This window comes from Diceros bicornis, chromosome 16 (genome assembly GCF_020826845.1).
Source record: "Diceros bicornis minor isolate mBicDic1 chromosome 16, mDicBic1.mat.cur, whole genome shotgun sequence".
Lineage (NCBI taxonomy): Eukaryota > Metazoa > Chordata > Mammalia > Perissodactyla > Rhinocerotidae > Diceros > Diceros bicornis.
Window position 1 is genome coordinate 10,289,362 of NC_080755.1, and position 20,618 is coordinate 10,309,979.

Here is a 20,618-nt window from a genome sequence, read left to right on the forward strand (position 1 = left end):
GTTCTCTCTTGCTCACCCTTTCTCTTAACGAACGAGCAACTCTGAAATAACCCAGTTTATCACAGAAACTCAGCATACAAAGTAAGATATGGAAGTCTTCCTTTTGCGTGAAAATTAGCAACCTAAATAAAGAAGGTCATCCAAAGAAGCTTTAAGGACATTTAGAAATATTTTAAAAATTGCATAGTGTGGGCAATTCCAATTATCCTTCCAGCTGAGCAAAGGGGCTGCCAACAAGAGGTGATGCATAAAGGGGACCAGCCAGACAGCAGTGTGTTTTTGAGAGCAAAGACAAGGTGGTTCTGCCTTGCTTTACAACTAACCACGGCCAATCCTTAGAGTTCTGCCTCCAGTTCCTCTCTTGGAAAATAACAAAGAGAAATCCTACCTCTGCCCTGGTGCTTGGGTGGCAAAGTGACAGGATGTCCCTACAACTTGGGGAAGGCAGATATTTTGGGTATTGTTATTAAGTCTGTAGCTCTCAGTAGTTCCTAGGGTTTTAGGTGGATATTCAGAGCACACGCTTGATGGGTAAGAATGGAATGGAAACAGCCCCACTCCACTGTCTATTTCCTACACAGTCAGCCCGAGAGCTATAACTCCTGAGGAAGCACGCTTCTTGAACGTGTGAGACAGGAGAGGCCCAGGGAGCCACGAGGCTCCACGCCAGCTCCTCATTTTGGAGAAGAGAGCTTAACAGTGTGTGACCTCAGACAAGTTGCTAAAATTCTTTAGGCCTCAGTTCCCTCATCTGTAAAACGGGAATGATCAAAACACTACCCAATCCCATAAATGAATTAAATGGATCAAACGAAATAATGCACAGGAAGTGCTAGACAGCATTGCCAGCCTGAAGGGGGTTCTCAGTGGGGAAACTGAGGCCAGAGGTCTTAAATGACCATGGTGCTGGTCCAGGGCACTCAAGCAAGCGTGCCCACTGAAGGAATGGAGCCTGAGTTGCTCAGGGGACAATGCTACTTGGGGACAGAGCTGGGAACAAGAATCCATGTTCCCTGAATGTCTTCCAACTGCTTTTTCCATTAAGCAGAATCACCCTGGTTTCCCCTTGGCCCTGGGGCATCAGAGTGAAATTATCACCTGTCTCCAAGGCAAGAATGAAACGGCACGCTAGCTGGTCACTGTCCACAAGTCCATCAATCACAGTAACCTTCCTTTGTACCAGGCATCTAAACTAGAAGCTGTAGGTGCTAATAGGCCATCCATTGTGGCTTTATAGAGCCGCATGCTATCAGATCATGAGAGGAAGCAGGCAGGACACAGCAGGACACGCAGTGACCCTGCCAGTGGTGAGGATATGGGGGCAACACACCTTCCAAGAACTTAGTCCTCTGCTTCTCAAAGCAGACACCTGCACCATCTTATCTGACAGTCACAATAACCCTATGAGAAGGCAAGCGTTGCCACCCCCATTTTCCAGATGGGTGGAACTCAGACTGGCATAAGACCACACCCCTAAAATGAAAGCAACAGCAGCACCAACATGGGGGTCCCCAGACATCTAGTCCAGTGTCCCCACCAGGGTTCTGAGAATGCCACCCAATTCCAACCAGTTGGCTGCCAGGTGTCCCAGAGCCAGAATCTCCACCACTACATTAGCCTTATGACTCTCATGGAAGACTCACAAAGAGAAAGCCTACTGCTTTTCTTAATCACTTTGTTTCATTCTCCAGTAAATGTAAAACGCAACTTTATTTGCATGCATTATGTCCCCACCATGACCCCAGGACAGAACATTATAACCTTCTCTCTAGTTGAGATGGGACCATATCAGTTCTAAGCAAGTATATGAAGGGAAGGAGACTGGTTTCAAGGGGCAAAGCGAAGGGAAATGGAAACAGTGTCTCTGAAAGAGATGTCAGCACTTCTGCAAAAGAAAATCAACTCCGACTGCGATAAAAATACGACGCTGGGCACCCTGTTGAAAAAACATCTCCACTCCACCAGCAAAGACAGAAACCCTTCAGACTGTAACGCACCAAGTCTCACAGGTGACAACAGGCACAGAGCGGTCAGACACTGCAGAAAGCAGTTTAGAATTATGTTCTTGCTATTGGATCAAAGCTAAATGGTGATTTAAGGGGAAAAGATGGAATTGTGATTCTATGTGTAACTGTTTCCACATCTAATGAGAAACTCTGCTGTGCGTAGGACTGCCCAGCTCAGCTCAGGGAGCATGTGGTGCCAGATGGAACCACTCTCTGTAGAGAGTAAACCTTACTGTCCCCATAGCAACTCCATCCCTGCTTCCAAAATGCTTAAAAAGACACACATCAAATTGTTTTCCACAATTTTTCAGAAACTGCCTTTTTATTCCACACTCTAAGGAAATCAAGTTCACCCGGAATTTTCTTATCATAAAAATAATCATTGTAGGAAATATGGAAAAGATAGAATTTTTTAAATCACCCTTAGTACTACACTGGAAGACATCTATTTTTAATGTCCTGAGTGCATTTCCTTCCAGTCTGTTTCCTGGGTGGAGGTGCATGTGCCCATGTCCTTCAAACCAGAGGTTCCTAACAGAGGCTAAGATTAGAGCTCGGCCTTCGAGACCTACTCAACCCGGGGCAGGACGTGCGCTGTCGCTGGTCGGGACAAGACCGCAGATGTGTCCTCTGGATGGGAGGAAGAAGAAAAACCTGGAAAACCTTGATCCATCCAAGGCTGACCTTCTCATCTGCAGGCAAGGCTCGTGTGTGATGTATATCACAAACAGGCTGAAAACCATTAGTGGAAGCCAATTGCTGTATTACTCACCACTATTTGGAATTTGTCTTATCCAAGTTTTTTTCCCCTTGTTCCACCAGGAATTAATTTTCACATCCTTGTGGATTTTTAATCCAAGTCAACAAAATGAAAGTCAAGAAGATATATCAAATACCAGAATAAAAGCACAGTCAGATGCCTGGAAGATGAGTCAGACTTCCAGGTAACTGTCAGACACTTAGTCTCCCATGAAAAGATGGAAAAAAGAGTCACAGATCATAATTTTCTCTGCTTTGAACTTTTCCTGATCCCAAGAACAGAAGAAAACAGTTGAGGGGAACCAAGATTAAAATAGCAACATCTTTTCTAAAGAGAAAACATCTACCAATGATGATTTTAACAAAATTAATAAATACGATGATTTACAGTTTGATAAATTTGCTTGAAACATATAAATAATATCTAATTTATCCATAATTTATTTAGTCAGCAAGTTAAATTTTGGGGAGGAGAGAGGGAGGGCAAGAATCACTCCGGAAAACAACTGCTTCTCCAGGCTCCTAGCAGGTAGTTTACTTTGGGGGGGGAAGCAGTAAAATAAAATGCTACTGTAGTTGAGGGGGTGAACGGCGAGGGATGACAGTGCTGACGCTGACTGAGATGTGCCAGCCTTCTCCTCCTCCCTGTCCCTTCCATGGCTGTCCTTTAGCCTTTCCAGGAGGACTTGTTGTTTGCACTGAGGTCTGCCTGACTCACGGTAACTGAGGTGGGATGCCCAGCACCCACAGCGGGCCCCACCCGGGAGTCCCGAGGGAGGAGGGAGTAGACTGCTCAGCCTGAGCGGCCCGGAGCCTTCCTGAGCCCTGCATGGTGCCGCACTGCCACCGTCCTCCCACTGGCCGTGAGCCCCTGCCCCACATTCATTTGGTCATGTGGCTGCAGTCCTGGGGCTGCCCTTCTCAGAATGGGCACCTCCCAGAATGAGGGACAAGGGCACAATATGCCTGCCCTCCCGTGCTTACTTTCTAGGTGGGGAGATACCAACCAGCACCTGTGGGACACACAGAGAAAACCAGGACAGGGTTCGGGTGGGGCCCATGGTCAGGGATGGCCTCCTGAGGAGAGACACCTGACAGAGGCCTGAACGAAGTGAGGGGGACAGACATGCTGCCCCAGGTGGGGGGGAGTTTCAGCAGAGCAAAACAAAGGCCCTGTGGGGAGGAGCGGGATGGTGAGCAGCCACAGCGGAAGGGCAGCCAGACCCCCAGCCTCCCAAGCAGAGGGGCAGAGAAGCAACACAGTCGCTGGGCCCGGTTCACACGGCTGCTGGGCTGAGACTAGACGGTGGGATGGGGAAGAGAGTGGCCAGTCAGGAGACTCTGGCAGGAATCCGGGAACGGACACACCGAGCTGCTAGCAGCGGTGATGGTGACAAGTGACCAGATTTGGGGCAGACTTTGAAGGCAGAAAAAAAAGTATTTGTTGATAGACTGAGTTGGGCTATGAACAAGAAGTCAAGAAGTGCTCAAAGGTGTGTGGCCTGAATCACCAGGCAGACCAGAACACCGTTACTGAGATGGGAAAGTGAGGGACAGGTGGAGGGAACCAAGGGGACAGTGGGGGGGCAGGCAGGGGGAATAAGAGGACAGTGGGGGGCAGGTAAGGGGAAACAAGGGGGGATCAGGACACTGTTTTTAGGTATAGGCTTGGAGATGCCCACTGGACAGTGGAGATGCCCCATAGGCAGTTAGATATGAGTTTGAAGTTCAGAGTTCAGGGATGAGATCCTCTACATAAATATACAACCAATTTCACTACATGAAACAGAATTCTGCCTCTAAGCTTTCTAGATGTGGGTATAAGGTTTTCAGTTCAGAAACCTCTCTCTGCTGACAGATAAGGGCGAGATCTCATAGAACACCAACTCTGAGACTGACCACACCACCTGGCAGCTTTACTTGGCAGGCCACGCCACAGTGGTAGGGAGACCAAGCACCCAAATATGTCTTACCTAGAGAACGTTGTTAATCAAACTGCACCAGAGGCAGTGATAAACAGGTCACAGAACAGAGTATTTCAAATAAGAGGGCCCTCAGTTCTTCAGCCAGCTCGCAAAAGCAGCCATTATATCCTTTGCTGGGCTCTGCTCATTGTTCCCCTCTGTCAACTCAAAGAGCAAGCCAGAAGGGCCCACTGACATCCTGCCATCTTCTCACCACAGTGAACAAGCCCATGAAGTTAAGAGATCACAGGTACCACTCTATTATCCAACAGCAGAGACTAGATTCGAATGGTACAGAAGACAAGTTTGCTTTCTAAGCAATGGGAAGAGCACATCTCATCAGCACTCCCCTTCAGGGCAGACAGCTTCCTCAGAGGTAGGGCCATTTTATTACAAACTCTCTACCTAATTCACTGTGCACAACTACAACCACAAACTGACCCCTCCGCCATAGTTATTTAGTCCTTATCGATCACACAAACTAATCACCCAAGGAGATCAGAAAGCACTTCATTTGCCACCTAAACTACTGAATAATACCTAAACCCCTTTTAGTGGGTGTCCAAACCTGGAAACGCCAGCAGACACTCCAACCTCTGTCTCTCTATCATCACTTAGGATGCAGAAGTAGACTTCCCGCATGTGGACCAGGTTTCCACATGCGGTTTTAGTGAGCGGGAGTTAGAGGCAGCACTTCTGAGGCCTGTGGAGGAGAAAGAGCAGAAAACTACAAAGCAAGTGTGAACGGCGGTGTGAATAACTTCTCCTTGGAATATAAGAAGGGGAGCAGAATACTTGGCAACCACAGTGGAAGAGGCAGGACCACACACAACAGTAAATAGCTGAGCGGAGAAAAGGGAGCCGCCAGAGGTAGAGGCATAGGCTGGGCAGAGGTGGCCAGGCGCTGGCCGAGGGCTGAGGCCACGGGGCAGTGTTATGTAACTGGACAAAGGGCTCTGCGTGGAATGAAAACTATTTTACTAAAAGGGGAGAGACAGACTTGACAGTAACTTGTATCACAGCTGAATAAACTGATACCACGACAGAAGCCAAAACCACCTTGAGAAAAGAGGAGCACAGGCTGAGGACGGAGGTCCCCAGTGCCCCGGACACACAGTGTGCAAGCAGAGGGTGTGCTGCGGCACCCGCTCCACTGTCAGCAACACGCAGATACTTCACATTTGCCAGAGCCTAACACAGCTTTTTCAGTGTCACAAAGAGATCACCAGCAAACCTCCCTTTAACAGAAGAGATGAGAGCCGGCTCCCACGTCCACCCTAGGCTGCCCGCACACTTCACTTCAACAACATCTCCATTCTGTGCAATCCACCAGGGAAAAGACTACATGGTTCGGCCTCTCTAGTCTCCTTGATTCAACTATTTGTACTTTTGAATTTGATTTTTAGGCTTTCCTCTAACCTCTCAAAATTACGTCCACTGGGTACCTGCCCAGCCGGCAAGCTGCAAAGCCGCGGTCCCAGAGACCTTCAGAAAACATCCTGCTATATGGCTTGGACAATGATGGGGTATCTCTTTCCAATTAAGTTTTGTACATTAAAATAAACTCTGATTTGAATTCCACAATCAGCTAATAGCCACATTAGAGAAGAATAAGGAACAAATTCATTAATTATACTTCCACGTACATTTCATTAATTATTTGTTCCTTAAAGCCAAGGAACATGAAATTAGATGTTGTCTGTGAAGAGCTTTGAAAAGTTACAAATGTTTTGCAAATAGAAGGCATTATTATTACCATGTAAAAGTGATAAACCTGGCTTCCTGGTGTGAACTGCATGTAGTATGAAAATTTAAGCATTTTGTGAAATGTGAACAAATACTGAGTATTAAAGAACTGTGGTCAAGACAGAGTGCCCAGTGCAAACAACTGAATATGAAAATAGATATAAGGCAGGTATCCCAACAGGCTTGTGGTTCTTCATTACCGGCTGGTTGATTAGGTTTTCAGCAAAGATGGGAGAAAACACTCCACAACAGAACCAGTCTTGCCTACCTCAATCTAGTGCCATCATAATGACAACAGCTAACGTTTACTCAGTGCTAACCATAAGAACACCTCCAATGGACTCATGTTCAAACACACCTCCAAGTTCCCCTGCCTTTATTCACACTCTTCCAGCAAGCCCCCCTCTTCTCATCTTTGCCCAGCTACCATCCGAAGCTCGTGTCAATTGCCATTTCTTTCACAAAACCTGTCCTGAACCCTCTCGCCCTTCCGCCTGTCCCCAGTGAGAGCCCTCTTCCTCCAATACCACCGGCACTAGGCTCCCTCCAACCCCACCTGCACACTGCCCTACAGACGAATACCCACGTGTATCTGAAATTCAAAACTCTGGCCACCCACAACGTACATTCAGTGAAGGCAGCAAAAGAACCTGTCTTTACTTAACCCTGCAGCCCCCTCAACATATTAATTGAACTTCACCATTCTTACAGTGTGGGCCCTAAAACTGTGCCCCTGCTCAGACCATGAATAAATAATCTCAACTTCTTGACGGTTATTTCTCTGGGTCAATAAAGCAGTCCTATACATTTTATATTACCTAAACCAGAGCGCCAAATCCCTCCCCAGAACTGCATCAGAATTCATCCTCCCCATGCTCCAACAGCCTGTAAACTCCGAAAAGGGGCCTGGGAAAGTCACGGTGGCAAGGTGGCAAAATATGGTATATGGATTTTGAGTTGGTGGCACTTAAAATGCCCTTACAAATAATTTAGGATTTTCTTCACCACACCCACCCTTTCATGAGGTAGACGCAGTTAGAGCTCTACATTTCAGGAGCTGTATGCATCACTATGGACCTATCAGCCCCTCCTCACCCTTAACAGCTGCTGCCTCTCAGCTCTGTTCTGAATACATGTTCCCACTGCCTGCCAATGGTCCCTCAATTTTTTTAAGCACATACTCCTATGAGAAAAAAAGTGTGAGCATACACACGGGTCACGTATATTTATTCGTAAATTACATACCTGTGCTACAGTAATAGTGTATTTGTACACATTATACACAGAAGTTTAAGCTCTAGTATTTGCCTTCTAGACTCCAGTGCACACAGCTCTCTGGAAACCACCAACAGAGAACACTCTCTCCCTGCTTGTCCACCTGGCAAAACTGTTCTTTCACTAAGTCTCAGCCGAAAGTCAGCCTCTCTCTGAAGCCTCCCTCAATTGACCAGAGTAGACGGGGATGTCCTTCTAGCTCCTCCGGACCCTTTATACCTCCACAGTTCAGCCATCGCCCCACGCGGCAATCTAAGAGGTGAGCAAATAGTTGTTTTAGAGAAGGGCAAACTGACCTTCCCAAGGTCACACAGTCTCCCAGGAGCATGGCCAGACAGCAGCCCAGAAGAGACAGCTAGTAGTGGCAGACGAAAGCAACCCCCTTATGGCAAAACCTTCCCCAAACCAGGAGATGACACATCTGCTTAGATCTGTCCACACACACTATGGACAGCAAATCGCTGTAGGCGGCTGCCGCTGAGGCTCACATTTTAGCCCTGATGTTGCTTCCTCGGGTGGGTCAAGTGGGGACAGCCTGCCCCACGGTAGATGCCGGAACAGGAGCTATTCCCTTAGGTACATAAATGTGCCCTGATTTTAAAAAGCCAATATATAAACCACGTTATAACAGTAAAAGGGAGAACATTCACATTACAAAGTAATGCACTAAGAATTCCATTAAATAGCAAATGCTCCAACTCCATTTAATGTTCAACTCTATTGGAAAACAAATACCATGATTTTTCTGGACTGAATTTACTACATAAGGCTAGTTATGACTGTATATATACAATATTTGTTTATTATTTTTACATTACTCTTCAGATGAAAAAAAAATTTTAATCCCACGCCCTCTAATTTAGAAGTAAAAGATTTTGAATCTCACATTTAAACACCAACAGGATGAAAGCTAAGTTCCATAAAGGTGCAATATTTACCTTAATAACTGAAGTGGCAGAAAAACAAATGTTCAACCAAGCCATCCAACTGTAAACATTATCTCCACCCTTGAAATTATGCATATATTATGTCCAAAAAGGCCCTCTGTCCCTACTAGAAAAGCCTTCTGGCATTTTGTCATTTTGCTGAAGGAGCAAGCCAAATCCAGCCAGGTCAAATTAAACAAAAGTCTGTCAGCCCTGCACACATCAGCCAACAGCAAACAGGGATAAAGTACACAAGGTCTATTTTTCAGTCATTCAAAGTGCCCTCAGCAAACGTTCCAGCAACCTATTCAATAACACTGCTAGTACGCCACGCCCCTGTGAACCTCCTACCCAACCTCAGCAAGGGACACCGATCAGGCTGCTCCCCTGAAGACGCTGCCCGACCCCTACTGGTCAGACCACCTGGGTGGCCACTGACCAGCCCTCCCCCTCACTGGTGGTCCTCTGCACACTCCATCTCTAAGGCCATGGCACTGTCAGTGGTACCAGCCCTGGCAAGGGGGGGTTTGCACCTGGAATACAGTGTGTGGTTGACTGGGTGGCCAGTGGGGGAAAGATGCGGGACAAGCGACAACCACCCAAGTGCAGCTTCCCACCGTCTGTGCCTGGAGTGTGGGGGTCCGTACACCTGAGCACAGAGGAAAGAAGAGCACCCACTTGGGCCCCAGGGGCCCTGCGCACTGTTCACCAGGCCATGCCACGGGCGGCACACACCCCCAGCATGCACCCCAGAGCATGGCAAGCGTCGGTGAACAAACAGATACATAAAGGTGCATGTGAACAGAACAAGCGAGTTAGGACTAGCCCCAAAGATGTAGGTATGATGTCTTGCTCCCTCCAACCAGCATTGCAAATGGGCTCCCCTCCATCTGGTCCCAACCTTTCAACAGAAAAAGCTGCCTTTGAAGAAAACAAAACCAACTTGCCTTTAGTTAATCGCAACCTACTAAAATGATTTTTCCTTTCTCTCAAGGTTCAGGATCAACCAGCTTAGGAGGCTAGACACTGTTAATAGTTACATGCAACTCTGCAAGATCTCAGGCCTCATCTGGAAGCAGAAAACTCTGCCAAATTTGTAGAGGGGAGGAAGTGAAGTACCCTCAGCAGAGGACACCAACGTGTTGAGCATCAACCATCAAGTGAAACAATATGGGAGTGAATTTTATATCTGCATCCTTGGGCTCAAAGCTAGGGAAGAGTTTAGCCTCAAAAAGTAGTCATTCAAATGGAGAGAAGTGACTGAACAAGATGTCACAGAGCTCTTCAAGCAGCTGGCTACTGAATCCACTCCCTTCTCTTGGCCCTCATTCCTCCATTGAGTCCAAGTTACCCCTATGGACGGAGGGTTAGGATCATGAGGAAAGACTAGGTGCAGTCCTTAGCCATAAAACCCAGTAATTTTATTTAAAAATATATTATTACACTGGTTCATACCCTTAACCCACCTGAATAGAATTTAATTTGAATTTTAAATAGCACAAAGGTCTTATCCCCTGATGAGATCACGCACTAACATCATTTCATTTGCCAATAACAAAACTCTAGCAAACAGCAAAACTCTTTTCACCTATAATCCAGATGACACAAACCCAGATTTTTATAACAAAAGAATAGGATGGAAAATTTAAACATCATACCATTTACTGCCAAATTTACAAAGATTTTTTTCATAATAATATTCAGCATTGGCAAGGGTGTGGTCACCCTCATATCTGTGGGAATATAAAGTACCCCATCCTCCCTGAAAAGCAATCTGGTAATACTTTTGGAGGACCCTCTAAAAGTTCTTATGCCCACCAATTGCCCTCTTACGAATCTATCCAAAGGATGTAATCAAAATATTCAATGCAGTATTATTTATAATAGAGAAAACTAGTAACAGCCTCAATGTCCCAAAACAGGTTTTTAAAAATAACAATATAACCATAGAGTAGAATATTATAGTCATCAGCAGTGGTATTTTTGGAAAATATTTAAATTACATGAAAAAATGTTCAAGATGGAATGCTAAGTTTAAAAAAAGTATGTAAGTTCTATATATGATTTTATAACTAATCAGTAAATAAGCCTGGAAAGAGTCTACTAAACTGTTAAGAGAGGTCATCTCTAAAGGCAGTAGAACCACAGGTAATTTCGGTTATTTTTATTTTCTTCTTTGTTTCATATTTTCCTAATTATCTTCAATAAGTATATAATCAGGAACAAAAGGATTTCAGAGACCAGATCTGTGACAATGGTTTCAGCTAGGCCTGAAAGACTCTATGGAATAACAAGTCAGTGTTATTCCAGAGTGTTATTCCAGTGTTCCAGTGTTATTCCAGTGTTCAACAGAGTGGGCAGATAGGGCCGGCCTGGTGGCGCTAGCGGTTAAGTGCGCACACTCTGCTGCGGTGGCCCAGGGTTCGCAGGTTCGGATCCTGGGCGTGCACCAACACACTGCTTGTTAGGTCATGCTGTGGTGGCATCCCATATAAAGTAGAGGAAGATGGGCACAGGTGTTAGCTCAGGGCCAGTTTTCCTCAGCAAAAAAAAATAATAATAATAACAGAGTGGGCAGAGCGTTGGACTAGTGGCGGTACACCAGGCCCCCCATGTCTCTCCCTGACTGGCTATGCTCACACCTGCCCCATAGGTGGTGACAGGAGTGGCCACTCCGCAACAGGCCTTGTCCTGGGTACTGATGGTTACGATGCAGTCCGGGACGAACCACACAAAGATGTGTCTGCTCAGTGCTGTGGAGACAGGGAGGACAGAGCACAGACCAGAACAGGAACTTCCAGAGGCCTGCATCGCCTCAACCACTAAAAGGAGTGCACTTGTCCAACCCCATTCCGGGCCACTGTAACGATCAAATGCAATAAAGGCCCAGAAATGCCTCATAATGTGTGGGCGTCATAATAGATATTTATACAGGAGAAGGCACCATCCCCACCACCTGGCTGAGCTCAGGGACTATGATGGGTTCCTGTCCCTGCCCTGCTGCCAAGAGAAGGTTTGCAAGAGCTAAAGAGCTGTCCTGTCAGGTGCAAGTAAATTTGCATCTCCTGGGAACTCACTTTAGGTCCCATAATCTCAAACACTTAGGTTTGTCCAAGATGGACAATATTTCACAAGAAGTACATGTCAATAGGTATGGTTGATTAATCTATGTCCCCATGGAGCAAAATAGAGAATCTTAAAGATATGATTACATTTTCCTTTCCAAATGTGACAGTAGTGCTCCACGTACTGGGACTAGCTGCATCCTTCTGAGTGAACAGACAACTGAAGAGGGCCTCATCCAGCCTCACCCCAGACCCACAGCAGACAGAGGGCTTCTCCTCCACAGGCCTCTGTTCATCACCCAGAAAACAGGTCCTGATGTTCCAAAAAACTACACCCAGAGAAGACTAACAGAAGTGATTTGTACAGAACGGTGCAGAACACAATCAGGCAACAACAATACTCCTGCTGATTTTCACTTCACTGCTCTTTCCAGGAACTCGAGGTTTAATGTGGACAAAACAAAGCTGCCAATGGCTCAATTCTCAAAACCGAGACTCTCACCACAGGCAAGACAGGCATAGACAGCAGAGGTTAGAACTAAGAATGGGGAACAGAGGTAAGGGTATAAATCAGAGCCACAGACAAAGGCAGGAAGGAAGAAAGAAGGCGCTTGCTGGCAGGATAGAGTCACTGAGGCCTGTATGGGGACAAGGAGAGAGATGGCACCACCCCCCTCCACCCAGCTGAGGAGTGGTCCGTGATGAAGAACTTCTGACCTGTTTCATGCAGCTCCAGAGTCAAAGCCCAGACCCCGAGCGAGAGACTGCCTGGGCTTCATCCAACTCCACCCTTTATTTACAAGTGATGAGACTCTGGGCAATTTCAGGGCTTTTTGCTGCCTGCCTACAAACTAGGGATGGTAGCAGTACCTATGTCATAGAGCTGCTGTGAAGATTAAATTACTTAATATACACTTAGCACTAAGAACAGTCTGGCGCATAGTCAGTGCTAGGCAAGTGTTTGGACCGGCTGCTACTATTCTCTGACCAAGTGCCCTGGTGGAGGCGGGCCAGCCAGAGGTCCAGGAGCCCTTCCGAAAGCAGCCTGGCCTCCTGCTCTCTGGCTCTGGCCTTCGGAAGCAGTGATATTTTTCTACGGAAATTCCCTCCCCAACTCTGTGCAGAGGTTGCAGGCCCCTGGGGCCACAGACAATGAAAACAATGCCTGGTTGTGCCCCCACCAGCCGCCACAGCCCAGCCCATTTCTGGAGAATGGTGGCCATGCAAAGGAACCAACAAGGCACCGAAGGAAGCCCGCCACTCTGCAAACCCTAGAGGCAGGAAGTCTGAGCACCTACACAGAGGGTCCTTGCCACACCTCACTGGAAGGATGGCTAGCCAGGGGGGATGGGATGGATCCTTTTTGCAAACTGGATGGAACAGCCTTACTTTGAAAAGAAATTCTAGGTTCAGTTAGGGACCACGTGGATGAGAACACATAGATGTCACTCATACCCACCCAATTCCTGACCTTAACGTCACTCGAGTAGTCCAGGCTCTGAATCCTGTCTGCGAAGAGAAAAGCAAGTCATTTGGCAGGGGCCCAACTTAGGAGGTGGCTTTGTAATATGAGCAGTGTGTCCGCTAACAACTAGAGCAAGACCATTAAGTTCATTACACCTGTCACTCTGCCAGCTGACTATCCAAATTGCCAGAGATGAAAGTACATTATGCCCAAGAAGTGCCACCCAGCCCCCTCCCAGGGCAGCACACACACTTATCTCAGACAATTTGTTCTCAATGTCTGCACCTGCAGAAAGAACGCAACCATAAACAGCTTGAAACTTGGCTTTGAGAAAACTTAGGGCCTGAGCAGCTAAGAACAAAGTTTAGTTTCATCAGAAGCAGGTCCCTGGGAGGAAGACTAGGTGTCATGTCCTCTGGTACCAAGGAAGGAAGAATGTGGTGGGGGGAGGGGAGGGGGAGTGGAGGAGGGGTGAGGGGCAGGGCAAGAGGGCAGAGCCACCCAGCAAAACCAAGGACACAGAGCTGCTACGTGGATTCTGCTGCCCTGCAGCACTGCCAAAAATAAAAGCAAGAGACACACCCTTTTCATTTCCGAACCAAGTCACAGAATTCTAGGCAGTAGGCAGAGGCCTTCCAAGCAGCTGCACATCCAACAGGCTCCCTGGGTGTGTAGTGCCCGGCGGGCCGGCTGCAGAGTGCGTTTGCAGTGCAAGCGTGTTGCAGACAGCAGTAATTTATTTATCCCTGTCATGTAACATTAGCAATCTGTCTGGAGCTTGGCAAGCACCAACTTGCACTGTCATATAAACTGTCTGACAAACTTAAAGTTTCATAAATGCTTCTCTTTTCCAGCAGACAATAAAGCACCATAAAAAAAAAGCTGTCATCTCCTTTTCTATTCCTTTTCTCTCTTTCTCTTCCAAAAAAAAAAAAAAGAAAGAAAGAAAAGGAATAAAAAGAAAGAAAATCAACGACAAAAGAATCCATGCAAACAGAAATGATCCCTCAGCAGGATTCTTAACCTTGAGAGTCTCCACATTTTTCCAATGCCAAGTAAATGAGTAAATAAATGAATGAGGGAGAAGGATGGCATGGTGGGGGTCAATCGTGAGGGGGGTACAGAGCAAAATCTGCAAAACAAAAGTACAGTCATTAAAAATTAATAAAGGGTGTGGACATCAGCTCCCCACCCCCTTCTGCTCATGGGGATTTGAGCCAGACATTCTGCATCCTCATTAAGTGGTGTCTGGCAGGCTGCCGGAGTTTTAGTGGGTTCTGGGAATGCCAATATATTAACCAGAGGACTTTTTGCATACCCTTTAGAGTTTTTATTCTAGAAAAGTCAACCATTTGGCACAGTGCAGCCTTATTTTTGTCCGGGAAAGCTCTCAGCTGCCAATCAAGGGAGAAATTATAGCTATGTTCTTCGTAATTTCCAAGACCTATCTGGAAAACAAGCTTGGTGGAAAGAAAAGTCCTCACAAAAACAGCTTAAAAGGCCAGAGTACCATTTTTAACGGGAATTCAAAGAAAAGCAATCCATACTTAATCACATGCATATGAGACAACACAAACATTATCTTCAAGTCTTCTTATGATAGAGAAAAAAACAATATTAACTGGAAATATGAACCCTATATTCCTCTAGCAATTAACAGTACAGGTGCTCGCCTGTTTCCTTTAGTTGCCTAACAAATAACGCCACAAAAAAATATCTCCCTAAAAAGTGGCAGGTCTGGTGGCCTACATTTTCAAATGGTAGGCAGAAGCTTTACATTCCTATTTTAAAACTTAAGATTCACCTTCCATGCACACCCATAATACAGGTCAAGGTATAATTCCAAACTAACAAACTCCATGTAAGCAGAAAGTCACTTTGACATCAGAAAATAATAGCTTCCAGGAGAGTTTTCTGAGACCCAAAAGAGGAAGAAATGGAAGGAGTATGGGAAGAGGGGAAGAAGGGAGGAAAGAGCAATTTGGGACTACATAGCAATTTTGTCACTGTTCACATTTAACAGTCATGTGTTACAGTATCTTAAACATTTCTAAGAATTTTCCAGGTTAACATAGACTGGTCTTTTATAGCCATGACTCCTGGAGTTTGCTTTCTTCTCTATTAACTCTCACCCAAAAGGACAGACACAGCACAGAGACTCCAAAGGCCTGGATTCAGAAGAAAGATGAGAAGAAACATAGCAAGGCTACCAGAAAGATCTGACCAGTCACAGCTGCAAGGGTTCTCGCCCCAAGCCCTGAGAGTACTTGGGTTTTACATGATGACACAGAGCAATCACCTCATGCCCAGACAGTCTCTACTTGACCGCAGGCCAGAAATATCCTCAGGGAGCAAAAGTCACTCTCACCTCTCTACGTTACCAGTCAGGCTGGGAGTTGCCCCTCCAACAGCCCAGATAAAAAACAGACCGCGTCGCAAGAGCTGCAAGGCTACTCTGCCAGGCTGCTAAGTCAACCAAGACTACAGCACAGTCCCAAATTGTAAACACCTCTGCAGACAGACGGGTCCTTGCTCTCAGCGCGCCAGGCAAGAAAACTATTCTCAGAACACCGTCAGCAGTTGGGGGAAAATAAATATTTGTCTATGTATGTATATACTCTGGTTGGGGAGAGGGGTGGACTTTGAATCTCAAATGATGTGCCAACAAATTGGCATAAAATCCCTTAATAAGCAGCTAGCACTGGCTGGGTTCCTCTGCAGGATTATGGTCATGCAAACGGAGCCCCAAGGAAGATTCAAGAGGCATCCCTAAAATCCTGCCAGGAAAAGTCTTCTCCATCATCAATGCAAACCTATATGAACTAGAACCACGGCCAATGATGGCGAACTCTTCCAAGAGTAAGAGCAGAATGTTGAGAAATTAGAGAAGTCTTTTAAAACAAGGGAGGAAGGTAGCTACAACTCCATCATAGCAAATCCTTTACTGGCATTTACAGTCTCAGCCCTAATTTCTAACAGCGTGTTCAATGTCAATAGCAAAGTGAAGCTCTTAAAAGAATTAAGCTGTCAAAGATCATGAGGAATTTGCCCCCGTGTTTTAAAAAGCACAGCTATGCAAGGGCCGTCAAATGGCATTCAAGGGTTGATAGGAAATCAAAATTATAATTCAGTAAATGTACCTGGATAATATTTGGATCTACTCATTTGTCTATGTAATGACTCAAATTTAACATTATGATCCTTTACTGAACATAAAGAATATGTTCCAAGAGAACTGTGCAGAGTACGACTGCAGATGCACAGATGACAATAAACAATATAAATACTAGAGAAGACTAAATATTCATAAGCAAAATGCAGAACATGACGATGCAATGGCAGTTTCTCAGTGCAGACTCTACAGAACCTTTCCTGTAACTCAGTAATCAGTCCTGAAGCTCCAGGGAGAATATCTTTCTTGGCTAACCAAACAAGCGGATAGGGCCATTTTAAAGGGAAGTTTCCTAGCCCTAGCCCTGAGGGAAGGCACCAACCTCCATGCCAGCCACAGGATCTATACATTTTTAAGAGCCAAGGTTGCTCACCATCTCTACCCACTCACTGCTACTGCAAGAGACTTACTAACAGTAGCTCTCAGAATCAACATTTGTACAGCTTATCTCACCTCACACCCCACTATGCCTAGCACATAGTAGGTCATCAATAAATATTTATCACAATCGTAATTAACATTTAGAAAGCAGCACTGAAACATAAGTGAGGGGTCCAGGGATGAGAAGTTGCCAAAATAATTAGAAAGAAGACAGAAAGAAAAGGGAATAGATGCGACACAGAGGAAGAGAAAAGAAGCAAATCAAAATTATCCAGTTCCAGCTAATTAAGAGACTCTTTGGGGAAAATAAAAATTAAGCTAGTTTATGTGGCCACTACCACTCAGCAATCATTCCTACGCCTGGGCGGGAGCGAGGAAGCCCTGCTTGCTTTAAAGAGTTTCTCGCCGTCCTGACCCGCGGCGCGGTGACCCGCCAGCTAACCCGAGAACCAGGGCACTATCCGATGCGCCTTTTCCAGGTGCCACCCACCCACCACGCATCCATGTCGTCGTCCTGAAAATCTCTGCCTCACTGGGAAGTCTCTTCCTTTTCCAATTAAAAAAAAAAAAAAGTTTAAAAACAAGCAAATGCCTTTTCCGCCACCATAGCGAATTAACCTGAACCCACTGTCTTCCGGCAGCTTACTTACAGAGCGCGCCCCCAGCCCCAAGCCAGGCGGCGCACCGGGCAGGGGTCCCGGGGAAGCCTCCTCACCGCCGTACAGAGCAGACCCCACAACAAAGGCAAGTGCCGGGCCCAAGCTGGGTGCTCGTCGCTTCCTGTTTATTCCTCCATGAGGGTCAAAGAGAAATTCAACACACGCCTGCTTCCTCCGGGGCTCGGAGACCCAGCCTAAGTGTAATAGCAGCCGCCCGAGACAATCGACTTCCCAGCCAACGCCGGGAGCTCCGGGCGGCCCCGCGACCGACGTCAACGCGCGCGGGGGGACCCGGGCAGACGCTTGGTGAGGCGGGTCCGAGGGGCCGGAGGGCGCGGGGAGCAGGATGCGGGGTGCGGGGGCGCGGAGGCGCGAGGCGGCGGAGTGCCCGGCTGCAGAGCGCAGGGTACAGGGTACTGCCCGCTCCCGCCCCCTTTCCATCCCGCAAACTCCCCGGCAAGGTCCTGCACAATCTTCCCGCTTCCCGCTGACCTCCAGTCCCCCCGCCTGCAGTGGTTCGCCGAAAGGCCCAAGGGAACGGAGACCTCAGTTTGGGCAGCCACCACCACGGTCACCCCAGCCTCCCGGCGGTGCAGAATCAAGTCCTGCAACCTCGGGACAACCCGCGCCGAGGCACTGGGAAATAGAAAACGGGGTAGGGGTCGGCAATGTTCCTCCGGCAGAGCATACCCGCAAAGGCGGCGGGACCGCGGTTCGGGGCTGCGGGGTCGCCCTCCCCACACCCGCCCCCGGGTGTGCGCCCCCGGACGCCCGTCTTGCCCAGTGGCTACACCGCCTCACAGACCTCGCGCACTCGTCTCCAAGGGACTCGCCGGGGTGGGGAAGGAGCACAGTGTCGGGCCGCTCCCTCTGGCCCCCGCCGACGGCGTAGACTCGCGGACGTCCCGTTCCCGGAGCGTCCTGTCCCCGCGTCCCCCGCCTCCCCCCTCCCCCGGCCCCAGCGCAACGCTGAACTTGAGCCAGACGCCGGGACCACAGCAACCACCTCGGGTCCGCACTCACCTGCGGCCGCCCCTGTGGAGCGGAGGCGGGGACCGCCCGCAGTGCGGCTCGCCGGCCACCTAGTCCTGCCGGCCGCGGGGGAGGGGCGCGGGGTGCGGGGCCGCCGCGGCGGGGGCCACGCAGCGGGTCGGCGGGGACCGCGGCGCCGCGCGCCGGGTCTCTTTAAGAGCCGAGGATCTTACACTCGGGCCTCCCCCGCGCTCCCCGCCCCCCTTTCACTTTCCCAGGGACTCGCAGCCTGTCTGGCGGCGGCGGCGGCGGCTCCTCCCCGGCTCGCAGGGGATCCCCGGCCGGCCGCGGAGGCGCGCGGGCTGGGCAGGGCCAGCTGCACTCGGCCGCCGGGCCCGCCGGCTTGGCCCGCAGCCTCCGGGCGGGGGAAAGCGGGGAGAGGGTGCTGCGGCCGCCGAGGGAGGCGTCCTGCCTCCCGTCGCCGGAGTGGGGGGAGTGTCCCGCCGCCGCCGCCGCCTGTCTCCAGCCGTAACTGTGCTCGCCGAGGCTGTCTCTGTCTCCAACTCCTCCAGTCTCTCCTCCCTCCCCATCCCCCTCCGCGGCGGAGACCCGGCCTGAGGCCAGGCCGCGGGGGCGGGGGTGCCACCCTGCTGGCTGAGGGGTGAGCCGGCCCCGACCCCGCGCGCACAGGCCGCACCGACCTCTGCAGGCTGCGGGCACGGAGCTGGGGTGGTGCGGGCGCGGAGGCCGTGGGACCCCAGGGCTCCGCGGGGCCGGCCGGCTGTGCACATGGCAGCGGGCTCGGCCTCGCAGGGCGCGCGCCCACCGCCGGCCGGACAGGGAACTCCAAGTGCCGAGAAACGTCAGGCTGGGGCGCCAGGAGAAGCCGGCTTGTTCAGTGTACCACTAACCTCGCGGGCTGCTTGCGCCCAACGGGCAGCGGGCCTTCGGGCACAAGCCCAGGACACACAGTAGGGCTGCAGGACACTTAGTGGGACGGATGAATCCTCAGTGAGCCAGCCCCGCGGGGCTCCTCCTGACCCCACGTGGTCACCCCCTTAGGATCCCCGCCCTCTATAAGGGAAATGGTTCCAGACTGGAAGGTCAGAGGGGTTTTTCCCGCTACGATCCTTTCTCCTTGAAGGACCTACGTCTTTCCTCCTCTGGAGGCCGTTTCGGACTTGAACTCCACTTGAGTGCAGACAATATGCATTGTGTTCTGCAGAAGTACTAGCATTGCCATCAGCCAACCTATGTTTGATAGGAGTTTGGTTACTGCCGTAGCATTTTAACCCAATTTTATTACAGTCACCCAAATTAGACAATTCCGCTCTGCCAAAACTAACCCCCCTGCAGTAATACCAAAATATACTAACCTGGGGTTTCAGGCAGGGCCTAACAGAGGTGCGGCTAATTAAAGGGGTAACAATTTAAAACCTCTCCCCCCAAAAGTTGACCAGCTCATACTTCCATAATATCAGAGACAAGAATCTTTTGAAATCTATGATTAATTCGTCAGTAACTTTTTAGTTAGTGAAATGTTGGCATAATTCAGCCTCCTCTAAAGAGCCCTCAGCTCTCTTCAAATATCACAGTAATTGCTACGTAGAATTTGATCGATGCTCATATGTAATAGAATAACTAACGTTTATTGAGAGCGATATGCCAAGCCAGGTACTAAGTACTTAACAGACTGTCTTATTTAATCGTTATAATAACTGTGGCAGCTATTACTTCCTCATTTTACAGATGAGCAAGTTGAGGCCGTGCAAGGTTTAGTAGCTTGTCCCCAGCCCACAAAGAGATGGGTTTGAAATTCCTAACTGGCGCCATATAAAGCCGGGAGTTGAACCATACTGCCACCTACCTACAGCAGCTTTGCCATCCAGTTAAGTTCAGTTCAGCCCAGCAAGAACAGACACCATCTGCTCTAAGCCAGGCACTGTGCAGGTGCGGTTCTAGAATGCCCAGGTTCCAGGCTAATGGAGGAGCATTTAGACTAATGGGGCAACTTTGAATCTGGCTGGGGGGTAAACTTTTTTAAATGGTCAGTGAGCTGATAAGTGCTTAATACAGGTTATCTGAATCTGACAAGCATATATTTATGTGCTTATTTCGAATGTACATGAATGCATACCACACTAATCGCAGCTCACATGCGATGGGGTTGGACAAACTGTGCTCTTGCCCTCTTGGGGTGGAAAGAAATGGCTTTTTCCTTCTAAACC

The 20,618-nt window shown here is 48.6% G+C and overlaps 1 protein-coding gene across 1 annotated transcript in view; it reads right to left on the reverse strand.

Moving 5' to 3' along the window:
- Window positions 1-18,881, reverse strand: part of LDLRAD4 (low density lipoprotein receptor class A domain containing 4) — a 453,579-nt gene extending 434,698 nt beyond the window's left edge. Inside the window, exon 1 of the mRNA XM_058556731.1 lies at window positions 18,442-18,881. The gene's annotated coding sequence lies outside the window, so the exon portion shown is untranslated. The remainder of the gene's footprint in view (window positions 1-18,441) is intronic.
- Between the last annotated feature and the right edge of the window lie 1,737 nt (window positions 18,882-20,618).